General features: G+C 41.1%; 1 protein-coding gene across 2 annotated transcripts in view; it reads right to left on the reverse strand.

Annotated features, from left to right (window-relative positions):
* Positions 1 to 13151, reverse strand: part of TMEM108 (transmembrane protein 108) — a 163670-nt gene that overhangs the window by 149268 nt on the left and 1251 nt on the right. For both annotated transcript variants that reach the window (XM_030476340.1, XM_030476349.1), the window contains exon 2: positions 7366 to 7477. The gene's annotated coding sequence lies outside the window, so the exon portion shown is untranslated. The remainder of the gene's footprint in view (positions 1 to 7365; positions 7478 to 13151) is intronic.

Consider the following 13151-nt stretch of genomic DNA (forward strand, 5'->3'; position numbering starts at 1 on the left):
ACTCCATTTTGGTCTTTTTTTCCTGAAGATACTTGAAGATAAGTGGTTTCACATCAGAGAGAAATCTGGCATTAGGATTTCTCAACCTATTGCTGGATGAGCTACTGAAAATTACCACCTCCGCTTCTTGCCAACATTTCTTTAACAAATTGCCAATTTCCTTCATACCTCCAAGCCTGGAAATCAGGTATCCTGCAACTTGAATCATTAAACTATAAAAGATGCTGAATGAAACAAGACCAGAAACTTTTAAGAGCAGAACATCACTAGGAAGTTATGTGCATGTGTGAAGAGTGCAAAGCATTGTTTTTGTATAACTGAAGCTGCAAGAGACAGGTATGATGTTACACATGCCTGTCTAGTAAGTTTAGCACAAGAGAATAGGAATGCTAGTATAATTTCCTTGTAGATGAAGAGACACCATGTAAATTTATTTGATCTGAAACCAGGTAAGACAATAAAAAGCTAAGTACCAACATGAAAACATGTTTGTTTTTTTTGTGACCGAGAAGAACAACATTTCTACCTCTCTACATAAGAAAAGTTCAAGGGATGACAGAGTCCCAGAAGAGAAACACAAAGAAGATCCCACTTAGTGTAAAGCTGGATAAAAGCAGATTGATCATCTGTAAGTAGACAACTAAAATTAACCTGGAAAGGCACAGTAAGATGAAGGAAGAATTTCAACAGCCTAAGGGGAAAGGTGGAAGATGTCAAATTCTCCAAAAGGGGAAAATTAAGGCAAGACATAAACAAATTGAGTTTGAAAGATGAAGAAAGATGTAGGCTGCTGCTGAGAAACAGGAACCTGAAAGAATACTCTAATATTACATTGCTAAGGAAAGTCCAAAATAAGAGTGGTCTGGTGGATTCTGCCAGTTGGTATCTCACAGCCTCCATTCTGAAAGCTACTGGGTTGTGTGGCAGAATCGGGAAATAAAGTAGATGATGTGTGCCTAAGACAATAGCACATTAAGAGAGATTCTACATAAGGATGCAAAGATTAGCTCTGAAAAGAGGAAACTACAACTGCAAATCAATAAGTCTACTGTTATAGGCAAAACATCCTTCAATTTAAAGAAAAGCTCTGGGAACGAGATTTTGCCTGCAGAGTTTTTGGTGAACAGTTGCCTCTATCATATGACAACACAGAGGCAGCTAATAGACCAAATCATAAAGAAGAATAGAACAAGGTGACTCCCTAAAGTCATTCTTGGCTTTGAAAGTCTCTTCTTTGCAGAAGTGGAGAATGGTTTGGAAAAGAAAAGAAGACTCAGCATAAAAGGCAGAGTAGCTGAACCACCTCAAGCTTATAGAAAGTATAGCCTACCTCCAAAATTTGGCTAGGCTGACCAAGGAAAGCCAGTAATAGAGGCAGCTAGGTGAGCAAAATGTACAGTTCTTCAGAGAATGCAGCAAAAGGACTGGGACAGAGAATATAACTTTCTAAAAAAGGACTAGACAATCTCCGCTCTGAATAGCTATAAAAGAAAGCAGGAATTATGACATTGATGTAATCAAAAGACAACCCCAATAGGGGATTCAGGATATTAAATACTTTTTTGGTAGTTCACTAGGATGCCTAGACAAAGCTGCCTGCTGACTGTGCCGTTCAAACTAGACTGAAGTCATAGGATAACAGCACTTTTACATCTTTAACAATCTGGATCTTTGGCAACTGCACATGATTTTTAACTCCCATTTCATTCCCAAAGTCATAGAAGGCTAATGCTATTACTCCATTTAACTAAACGAAAGATCTAAGGTGGACAAATTAGGTAATTTGGCTAAAGCCATACAAAAAACCTCAATCAGATCTTGTGGGTAAGACCATGCTCAAGACCGCCTTTGTCTCACTTTCTAGCAAAAGAAATCACCATTCCTCTTTCTGACATAGCTCATCATATATCCCATTTTCCCATGCCTTTCAATACACCTTTAGAAAGGTGTCAACAATTTAAATGGGGATCCCATACTGAAATGCATGAAAACATGCTTTTACAGAACATTTAGAAGTCAAAATCTTTGCCCACGTTTTAAGCACTTGTATCCAGCACTCAGCTAGCTCTCTGCAGCTATAAACAACTCCAGCTACGTGCAGGGGAGGATGCTGGCTTTCACTTGCAAAACTTCACATGATGTGCTTCTGCCTCCCTACTCCTGAGCATTAATTTGACTTTTTAGCACAGCTGTTGGCATGCAATGAGCTGAAAGACATTAATTTTAAAAATAATTTCACTTTGCATTTGTTTTTACAAAGGCTTGTTTAAGCAGTATACATCTAACTAAACCTGGGCAATTAGCACATGCATGTAAAGAGGAATAAAACAAAGACAAAAACAGAAACAAAAATATCCTATCACAAATAGAGCTTTAAAAATGCATTTTTCGTAGTCTAACTTGTCATTAACAGTGCAGATATAGAAATACACAAGTCGCCCTATACATTCGTAATGTTTTGTATGCTGATTTTATTTCCAGTATGAGGATATTTATTTACAGGGACTTCTTTAGCACAACAAGGTAATTGTGTCTCAGCAGCGTTACTTTTGCAGAGAGATTAGATTTGAAAAGTTCAGTTTGGCCTCTTTTTTGTAAGAAGCTGTGCACCAAAACTGAGTCTCTCTTGCATTTCTATAGTTCTCTCCACTCCAATTACTATTTTCAGTTCTCTTCCTGAACAGCAAATAGTTGAAACAAAGTGCGACCTTTTTACTCACTTTAAATCTGACCTAGAAACGCACAGCTGAAATTCAACAGACTGATCCTTAATCTAACTGAGGATAGGAATGGCATGGCCTACTCAGTCTGCAGAAAGATCAGCCCACTGGTGTAAGAGCCTTGAATGAATAGCCAGGTCTGCCACTTGGCTTTAGAAGGGGAATTTAGTTCTCTGCTTTGCATGATCCTGGGCTAATCCCAGCAGCCATCTGTACCAGGGCTGGGATAAGGGCATTTCCTTACCTCACTTAGCTGATACCAGCTTGTCCTCAAAACCATGACTTGTTATAGATTATAAGGAACCTGAGGCTAAATAAGTAGACACCTAAAAGTGCCCAAGTTCTTGTTTCTATGTTTGACAAGGAACAACATAGAGTAAGGAACATAGAGTATGTTTGACAAGGAACATAGAGTAAGCACTATGCATCTGCATAACCAGGTACCCATTTTTTTTTGCCAGTACTTATGGACCCTCTTAAATTAGTCTCATAGCAAGTTTACCTTTCTAGCAGATTTCCCAGCTGATTTTACACAATATACCAGTTTACTTTTATACCAGCTATCAAACAAGAGGTCATACTCCCAACCTTCTTCCACTTACCAGTGAATTCACACCACACTTGACTGCATTTAACTGCACCCATAGGGCTTTTTTCAGCCACGTTGCACATAATAGTCTCCTACCACCCCAAAAGAAATGTTATTGCTTACTATTAGGAACAATAATCAAACTTGTCAGGGCCAGATCATCGAGTGAATAATGCACATTCAATGGCATGAGTATGAACAAAATGGACTGGTGTCCAATATTAGCAATAATAAATTGAGGCAAGCACAAACACACCTTATTGTTAGTTGACTCTGTTACTTCTATATCTTAATGTCTGCTTTGAGAGGGTTAACTTCTGAAGCCAAGTCCTTCAGGATTTAGTTCATGAAGGATCAAGGACTTCTAGAATGCTCTTGAGTAGCAGCTGGGGAAAAACTTTGGATTGCTAGCTGTTCTCTCATCTTTTTACTTCAGGCAGCACTGGGAAACACTGCAAAGCAGAACTTACTACTGGGAACAAGGGATCCAAAGGGACGAAATTAGGAAAGACAGTTTGGCTGCTTTCAGTTTAAGTGGAAGTATTATGAAAAAGTGTTTTGAATTATGTCACACAGGTCAAGTGTCACTGCAGTTCATAAGAACTTACTGTGACAGGAAATGTCAGGACAAATTACACTGCAGGACACGCAAGCTGTATGTCACCCTAGCTTCCTAAAGGGAAAGGCTTCTGCAAGAAGCTGCTCCCGTTTCTGAGTTGATTTAAATCAAACTGCTCTTATTCAAATCAAAATAACAGAGGGAGTAGTATAGTGACAGGACAGGCAAGTCTTTGGATCCCTCTCTACTTGGAGGGATGAAAAGCTTTGATTCTCCACCACCTTAAAACATGATCACCTCCAGGCTATAGAGCTGCACATGTAAATGGCTGCCTGAGGGTTCTTGAGGCCATCGCGTACCATGCTGATGAAAAAAGTCTCACTCTACTGTGCTCCTGGGTCTGAACCCATATAATCTTACTTGCTTCTACGATCATAAACCCTTTGCGGAAAGGTGCATTTGCAACTTATATTGGACCCAGTGTGGTACCCAGCACAATTGAAGCCTCATCAATGCCTGGGGTCCCTCAGCACTACTAGTAAAAGTGAGTAATAGGAACAACAAATTCAGTGCACCAGAAAGGAGAAAGACAGGAGTAAGTCATAGTTAAATAAAATAAATTGATTTTGCTTATATGGAAACCTTTCAGTGAACTGTGAACTCCTAGCAAAATGAACTGGTTCTGATTCAGCTATCCTGAAGTTTGAAGACAGATGTTTCAGTTATAAGTTACTAGTGCTCCAATATAAAGTACAAACACATACATCTTCATGTTCTGCACAGAAAAAACCCAAAAGCTACAAAACATTTTTATGAGTTGAAGGAATTTTTTAGTCAGTTTTGAACTTTCTAATACATGACTTCCCAGAGGTTTTCAGGTGCTGCTTCTTCAGGCCTTCATTTCAAACTTAGATTGCTGAAAACAACTGAAGCTCAAATGGCTTCTGTTAATATCGGAATACCTGTGTTGCATATAAACCAGAAGATAATCTGTTCCTTCACTTCCTAAGCTATCTTTGATGTTTCAACAATTTCTCAGCCAGAAAAGGATAAGCACACCTAGAAGGCTACCAAGAATAATGCCCACTAATAAATGACAATATAAAAGTCAAGGAGTCAAGGTCTGGCTTTGATTTAAGCCACTATTACCTCCAGTTATTTATTCTATCCTACAGCCACAGGCTATCATCCCAAATGGAAGAGTCACTGTAGTAGACCATCTCACATACTTTAGAGAGTACACAGCACTGAAAGAGCACTGAAGTTTAAAGTGAAGACCAAGACAGTACAGAGAAGTAGCTGGGCCGCAAGCTCACATTTCCACATGACAACTCTGCAGGGATAACTGCATTTGGCAAATGAAAACTAACAAAGCAACTCTCAGGCTCTAACAACATTTTTGCTGTGAATAAGTGCCTATAAATCCAGTTAACTAAAGATACTGCAGATGCTCTGACCCTGTACATTTTCCCCAGCCACCAGTTCTTTTCTGAAGGGACTCATTTTATGAGCAAGTCAGTTTGTCATTGACTCATGTTCTGAACGGCTGGACTTGAGCTATGTTTGTGTAAGCAGAATCTGCCTCCATGTATTCACCCTCTATCCCCCGAATGGCTGCTGCAAGAATGCAAATCCTGTTTGGAAGGATTACTTGCCATGCAACAGCCAGAGGCCTGGGCTAACTGCCATGCCAAGAAGTACTGACTGAGAAGTACCAATTCAGAGAATGAGATGATTAAAGCAGGCAAGGTGGCAATACAAAACGCTATTCCCATTTCGGATATGTGGAACAAAGGCTGTCATTCCTCTCCTCTCCATTACATTAGGGTTTGCACTAAAGCTGGGGATTTTGTAACATGTAAATGTGAAGAAGTTCAAACAAGAAAGCACAAGGCAGGCCAGCATTTCCACTTGTGGAAGCTGGCAATAAGTGGTGGCAATACAGATTCCACAGGAGCACTTGTGCATGGATACCAAGGGTTACATCTGGGAAGGGAAATATACCCTTTAGAGAAGTGCCTGCTATCTAGACCACACTTTACAGCTTTTCATCGTCTATGTGTATTCCTCCATAACAACCATTACTGGAATGTCTCAAGCACCCAAATGTTTGAGTGTGCTTTTCCTTGTAAGTTGTATTTGCTAGTGCTTATCTTTGCATTTTCTAAATACTTTGCACATTTTATTCCTGTTATGTCAGCAAGCATCTCTTGTTTCCATAGGATGCAGTGCCACAGTCTGTTCATTCCCCACCTTAGGGAAAGGACCTCTTCAATTTAGTTCTTCCACAAAAGAAGAATGGGAGAGGAATATCTCATGCTTCTGGAAATGGCAGACTGATAACACTGGACCAGTTATTTATGACAGTGGCAGACTGGTAATACTGGTGGCCAGTATTTCTGTACAGATAGAAGCAATAGCAGTGCATTGCCTCAGCACAGATGGTTCCCTCATCATTTAACACTGGCTAGTGAAAATGGAGAAATGGAGTGACTTCAGGTGAAAGCCCTCTCTTGGTTAAAAGCAGAGACTAGCTAAGACCAGTTGTAACTGCCCCTTTTTGCAAGTGCACAGCTGCCTGATTTGAGCTCTTGAGTAACACAGAGCTGGTGGTGTGGGTTTGATTTGGTCTGTAGCAATCTTGCTTTGATCAGAACTGTTAGAATATGAAGAAGTCCCATGTAGCCATCCCTCAGGCATGCAGAACTACCTCATCTTGGAAATGAGAAGTTTTACTTCAGTTTGCTCCATGTCTCTCAAGTGTTTCCACCAGTTCCAAATAAGATTTTGAAAACCTGTGTTTTGTACCTTCCCTGAAAACAACTCAGTAAAGGACGCATCCAGGACAAGTGACAGTATACCCAGGCATGAGGCAAAAGATGCCAAGAAAATGTATCAAGTGCTCCACCACCCTCAGCTCAGTGCAATGTGATTAGTTTTTGCTGACATAGATAGAAGAAGAAAGAAAAATGCAGCAGTTTCTGTAAACAAACCATAAAACAATCCTGAAAGTGAAAGAACACTAAGACTCTGCACAGAAAATGGCCTAACTTGCATCTCCAGTGAGACACATTTTCTGGTGCACAGTTTAGAGACATTTCCCCCGATTAAGATCCCGCACTAAGTAGTTCAGGTTTCAAACCTACTTCAATCTACAGCAATTAATAAGCACATAAAAAAAGATGCCTCAGGTGAGTGGGAAGGTCTCCTATTAGCACATACTAAAAATAGACAACCTGTAGAGCTATCTGAACACATACTTTACATAGTAAAACTTCAAATCTTACGGGCCCTGAGGATACACATTTGTCATTGACTTTTGAAAGTTGAGGCCGTTTTGGGTCTGAATATAGTCCAGTTACACATTCATTGTAGGCCACAGTTATTAGCTTTGGAAAACAAGCTCCATTTGCCATCTTGGGCAGTGCCACAAAAGAGAACTGCGCTGCACTAAAGAGAAACTAAACCAGCAGAAAAAAAAACCTTTCGTGTCTTACCTTGTAATGGGAAGAGCAGATGCCTTCAAACATATCTATATCCATACAGTCCATTGGTTCAGATCTTCCTGGTAACAGCAACTCTTCAGCTTCTTGTGCCAGCCGGTGCAACCTGTACATTTGCAGAAGTGGGTGTGTTATTCCAAGATGTTTATTCATCACATTCTACAAAGCATTCAATTTAAATATATATGGCTCTGTGCCATGTGGCTCCTATTGCTCTCCAGAGCTTTCAGTGTAATGGATTACAGACCACAATATTTCTGCGGGTTATTGATTTTGGGGAATATAAGCAGAGGACTCTAGGATTTCTTTGCAGACTTTCCAGAGCATTACATTCCATGTGTGTATATCATCTAGTTGAAGAACATGCTCCTACCTTATGAAATTCGAACACTTCACTGCACAAAAAGAAAAGGCCTAATTTGCATCTCTGAATTGTCAATTTCTTTGATTTGTTAAAGGTTAATTCTTGTGGGAAGAGCTGAGTTAAATTTCAATACTAGTTCAGGAACGGGAATGCTGCTAATTTGAGAAACTGGAGATTGACAGAATGGCCAAGATTTATGTTCAGCAATTCAGGTAAAAAAAAACCCCCAACCCTGCTTCCAAAAAAGTGCCTTTGGACACTGTTCAAAGGTTTTCAGGAGCAGAGTGAATTAGTGGGACAGTAGGAAAAATCAGTCAGAGGGATTATTTTGGTAGAACTACTTGGGGAATCACAGTGAGGTTCCTTGAACGTATCTATAGCTGTGGTGCCTCCCGGGTATCTAAATTTGGTCATCCAAACCAAAAGGACCCCCCAAACCCAAGCAGCAGGTTCTCTGCTTAGGCACTGCAGTTTCTATCAGCGAGAGTTAGGGAGTCACTTGTATGTGCTTGATTTCCCCCCTCCAGACTGTACAGCACATAGAGCATTACCTGTGTGCCTGATAGCTTGATCCCCTGTATGCAGGATCCATAAGCAGAATACTTTTTCATGGTGGATTTCACCATAGTTTAATTCCATGAAAGTTCAACTAAACAACAGAGTGCAGTTACCTGCTTCCTGGCAGACAGGCAGTGCTCCTTAGTTCAGCTCTAACTGGGCCGTGTTCAACTGCCCAAAGCATTCAAACTGTTTTAATATGAGTTTTCACCAGTCACCTCTAGTAGCTCCAGCACCATGGCACAGAAAAAGGGATGTATAACACCTGCAGCTCTCCACATTTTGGCTACTGCTGCTTAAGAACTGCCCCTGCTCTCTACAGAAACTGTTTACAAGTCTTTCAAAGGTTAGTATAGCTTCCTGTATGTATGGTTTGTAACACACACATCTTACCCAGGCTGCTCTCTCACCATCTCCTTTTTTACCATGGAAAATTGAAAACTAACTCACTTCAGTCCACATGTCTGAAAATCATCAGCAATGACACTTCGGACTGCATTAACCACTTGTAACCTTACAACCTGGTGAAAATTCCCACACAAAGCCACCCTGCCCCATGGCAGAGCTGGCATGCCACACACTGATGGCACAAGGTACATCTGATTTAACTGCTATTCAAACCTGAAACTCCTGATGGAGACAGAAAATGCCTTGATGCTGAAGATGTTTCAAGTGAGCTGTACCTCTTCCTCAATGCAGACAGATCTCAGATCTGAAAGGTCATGCGCAATTACCCTAGAGACCTTGACTGAATCTCCAGATAGCTCCCAGCCTTATGCAGGCTCTCCTTTTCCCCCTGACAACTTCCAGGACTTGATTTCAGTGAAGTACAAGCTTTGTCCTTCATAAGCACTGGCTAAAATAACTTAACATGGAAAAAAAAAACCCCAATTTTCATTCTTAGAAATGAAGCATCAGAATGCAAAGTGCTAGAAAAAAATGCTAGAATGCCTCACTCTGCAGGCTCTCTGAACAGTTCCAGACTGTTTTCATTCAATCCCTGGTTTGGAACCTCTCTACTTAGGACAAAACCTTCCTCTTTGTTACAGTGGAGCATGTAGAGGCTGCCATGGGGAACTAGGTTGTATTGTGATTCCACTTTATCTTACAATCATTGCATCATGCTTGTGTTGTGATTTCAGCATAATGCTGTACTGCTCTTCTAAATCAAAATCCAACATCATGTCAAATACCTCCAAATAAGTAAATTTGGTATTAAGACATTAAACCCTCCTGTGATCTCAGAGCTGTTGGCTAGAGCAGGGCCTGTGGGTCAGGACAGGCAGCCACCAAGTCTTTCCAGAGAAAGACCTGGGCGCCCCAGTGGACAAGCTGACCATAAGTCAGAAGCATGCTCCTTGTGACAAAGAAGGGAGAGTACAGAAGATGGAGCCAGACTTTTCTTGGAGTGGCCAGTGAAATTACAAGAGGAAACAGGCACAAACCAAAGCACAAGCAATTGCATTTAAACATAAGAAATGCTCACTGTGAGGATGGTCCAGCAGAGGTACAGGTCACCCAGAGAGGCTGTGGAGGTTTGGACCACACAAGCTCCAGAGGTCACCGCAACCTCAACCGTTCTGTGGGCCTGTAAACAGAACCCTGTTCCCTAAATTATTTAGTTCTGACAACTATGTTACTGACATGGTTAAGCTGAAAACCTGATCCTGAACAGTGGGATGAGAACTTCAATCAAAGTCTCCACACTTTATGGATGGAATGGACTGACGAAACAATGACTTTGAAAATCAATCTAGATGTCAGATGCTCCTTACTCTAAGAATTATACAACTTCTTAGAAGAAAGAGCTCCGGTGGTCACTGCTGTTTGCAGTAAGACCAGTAACTCTGCTTGTAGCATTTAATGGACTGCCCACTTGTGGCATCACGTTTGTCTTGGCCTTTATATCCTGCTCCCAGAGACAGCCAAAGCAATTTTAATTAGCAAATCTTTTCCTCAGTGTCACAGCACACTGGATAAAACCTGCTTTCTGATGCAGAAGGAGTGATGAGAGAGCATAGACAATTCACCCCCATAACAAGTTGGGCCCTTACACAGTGCTCAAGAGAGCTTTGCAAAGGAAAGCTCTAAGTGTGACAGCTCATACACTGCTTTCAGGGAATGCTGTCAGCAAACCAAAGGTGACAATGAGTGCTTTAACTGTGGATTACATATGCTATCATCAGTGGCAAGGACTACCCAGTATCAAGTAGAGATGCACCATATTCTTACTCAGAGGTGGCTAAGTGTTCTGCATAATCCTGTTCATCAGTCAGCCAGTAGCAAAAGATGCATGATTCCTCCCATACCCATCACTCCTTATTGCAAGTTACGACATCTTCATCAATGATCTATAGGCAACACCTCTAAGCTTCTGGGTTCTAGTACCTCAAACTCAACTTTTTAAAGCTTTGATTACAACAGGCTTGGTTGCAAAGTAGGTCCAAAATTACAATCCGGTGTCACTCCTATTCCTTTTGAAAAATAATTCAGTCTTCAGTCACCCGAGAGAGTCAACTCTGAAGCTTTCTTTTAAGTTAGAAACTTAACAGCAATTTTCATTGTTCCTATTTTGTATATTTGCTGTGGCCAGCACATGCCTCCAGCTGAGTTATGTGCAGTTACCCCACAGGAACTGTGTTGTCTAATAGTTTCCTTGGAGTAATTTAGGGAATGACAAAATAGTTTTTGGTTAACTAATTTCTACTAATTTTAACTAAACCATATTCAGTATCACAGTCATAAATTCACCCTATCACTCACCCTAAATTCACCCTATATTCACCCTATCACTCAAAGGAGACCTGTTGCAGACACCACATTGCCTTTAGTTGTGCCCCACCACACACCTAAGCTTTGGATGCAAAAAAGCCCCAACTTGAGATCTATTCATAAATGTGTTGGCGATTTACTCATTGAGTTGTTTAGTAAATACAGCCAGGCATAGCAGTTCATATACTTCACAAACAAGGATGCCACAAAACCACTCAGCACAAGTTTTTACACAGACCCATTAACTCTGACCAGGATAAATCATTTGCAAGTACATACACTACAATTTAGGTACATTAACTGCCTCTATTTACCTGGCAATTGCTTAATCCAGTTTCCAGCATGGCCAAACCCTCTGGGCTAGCCACCATCCTCAGAGAAGAAACCGCTTACTCCAACGAGCTACACTGGAGCATGAGTTGGTCAAGTTTTGTTGAAGCAAGACCTGTTGCATGCCCACCAAGAGATTCAGCTTAACTGAACTTTTGCTGTGGGCAGCTGTAGGCTATGAAGAAATGCAATCTGTGCTGATTCAGCTCATCTGGTAAGGCAAAGCTCAGCCCTGGCAAGACCTCCAAGAGAAGGCAGCACCAGAGCAGATGCTACAGCACAAGCACTTAGGAATATTGCCTCCTGGTGCCAATAGAGGAAAGATTGCCCAGTGTTTTCCAACTTTCTAAGGCAGTTCGTGTCAATACATAAATGTCTTTAATGTATGCACATTATTGCAGCTATTTTAGCATTATATTGGGACATTAGTTTTAGCAGCAGAAATAAAAGGCTTTGTCAATAATAAGCATGATATTCTGCATTATGCTATTGTAACTGCAGATCCTGTTACAATCCTATAATTGCACCTCTACCACTGTAACACTTGTAATTGCCTCCCCTCTTTCCTTAATCTCTCCAGCAGAAAGACTAAAGTTCAGACTACTCCATATCTGGCATTAATCTAGAGAACATCAGTTTACAAGGGTAAATTCCATCAGTCCTAACAGGATTAAAGGTATTTTTGCCATTTTCAAATCTTCAGAAGTAACAAATAGTTTTTTTTAAAGGAATGGGTGATCATACAATCATAGAAAGATTTGGGTTGGAAAGGACCTTAAGATCTTCTAGTTCCAACCCCCTGCCATGGGCAGGGACACCTCACACTAGAGCAGGTTGCTCCAAGCCCCTGCGTCCAACCTGGCCTTGAACACTGCCAGGGATGGGGCAGCCACAGCTTCTCTGGGCACCCTGTGCCAGTGCCTCAGCACCCTCACAGGGAAGAACTTCTGCCTTAGATCTAACCTGAACTTCCCCTGTTTCAGTCTGAACCCATCACCCCTTGTCCTATCGCTACAGTCCCTGATGAAGAGTCCCTCTCCAGCAGCCTTGTAGCCCCCTTCAGATACTGGAAGGCTGATGTTCACCTTGGTCCCCCACAACCAGAATAGCTGATAACAAATCTACCAGAATAATTTTACTGTATCTCATCAAAGATTACTTTATGATGAGGACTTACAGTAAGTCTGCCACATAAGCCAGAGGAGAATAGGTCACTCTGGGACAACAGCATAGTAGGCAATAGCCAGTCGTTTGCATGTGTAGATTTAGGTCTAATTAATATGTTGAAATAAAGTCACTAGAATATTTTCAGAGACAGGCAGTGTCACTGTTACTATACTGTTATCCCCACAATATATCTGGTTAAAATCACTGCCAATATGAGAGTTGGAACTTAACACAGATTTAACAGTTGCATCTGCTCTCCAGAGGTGCTGCAGCAAAGCATTAGGAGCAAATTATAGCTTTTTAAAATTTGCTTTTGAATTGCATTCCTTAATCTAGTATTTTGCTCCCCCCCCAAGCCAGCTGTAAAATGACAGCCTCATTCATCAGACACACATTCCTATTGCTGATTTACCTCCTGAGGCAGTCAAAGGGTCATTTTTAGACATTAAATTGTCAATAGGATAAAGAGGGACTGATCTCACTTGCTTTAATTAGCAGCTTTTTCCACAAAAGTCTCTCCATTCCACATAAAGGACTCCCTCCATAGACCTTGCTCAACTGCTTTCCGCAGTTGAGAGGTGGATTTTCT

The sequence above is a fragment of the Strigops habroptila genome, chromosome 1 (assembly GCF_004027225.2).
Source record: "Strigops habroptila isolate Jane chromosome 1, bStrHab1.2.pri, whole genome shotgun sequence".
NCBI classification, from domain to species: domain Eukaryota; kingdom Metazoa; phylum Chordata; class Aves; order Psittaciformes; family Psittacidae; genus Strigops; species Strigops habroptila.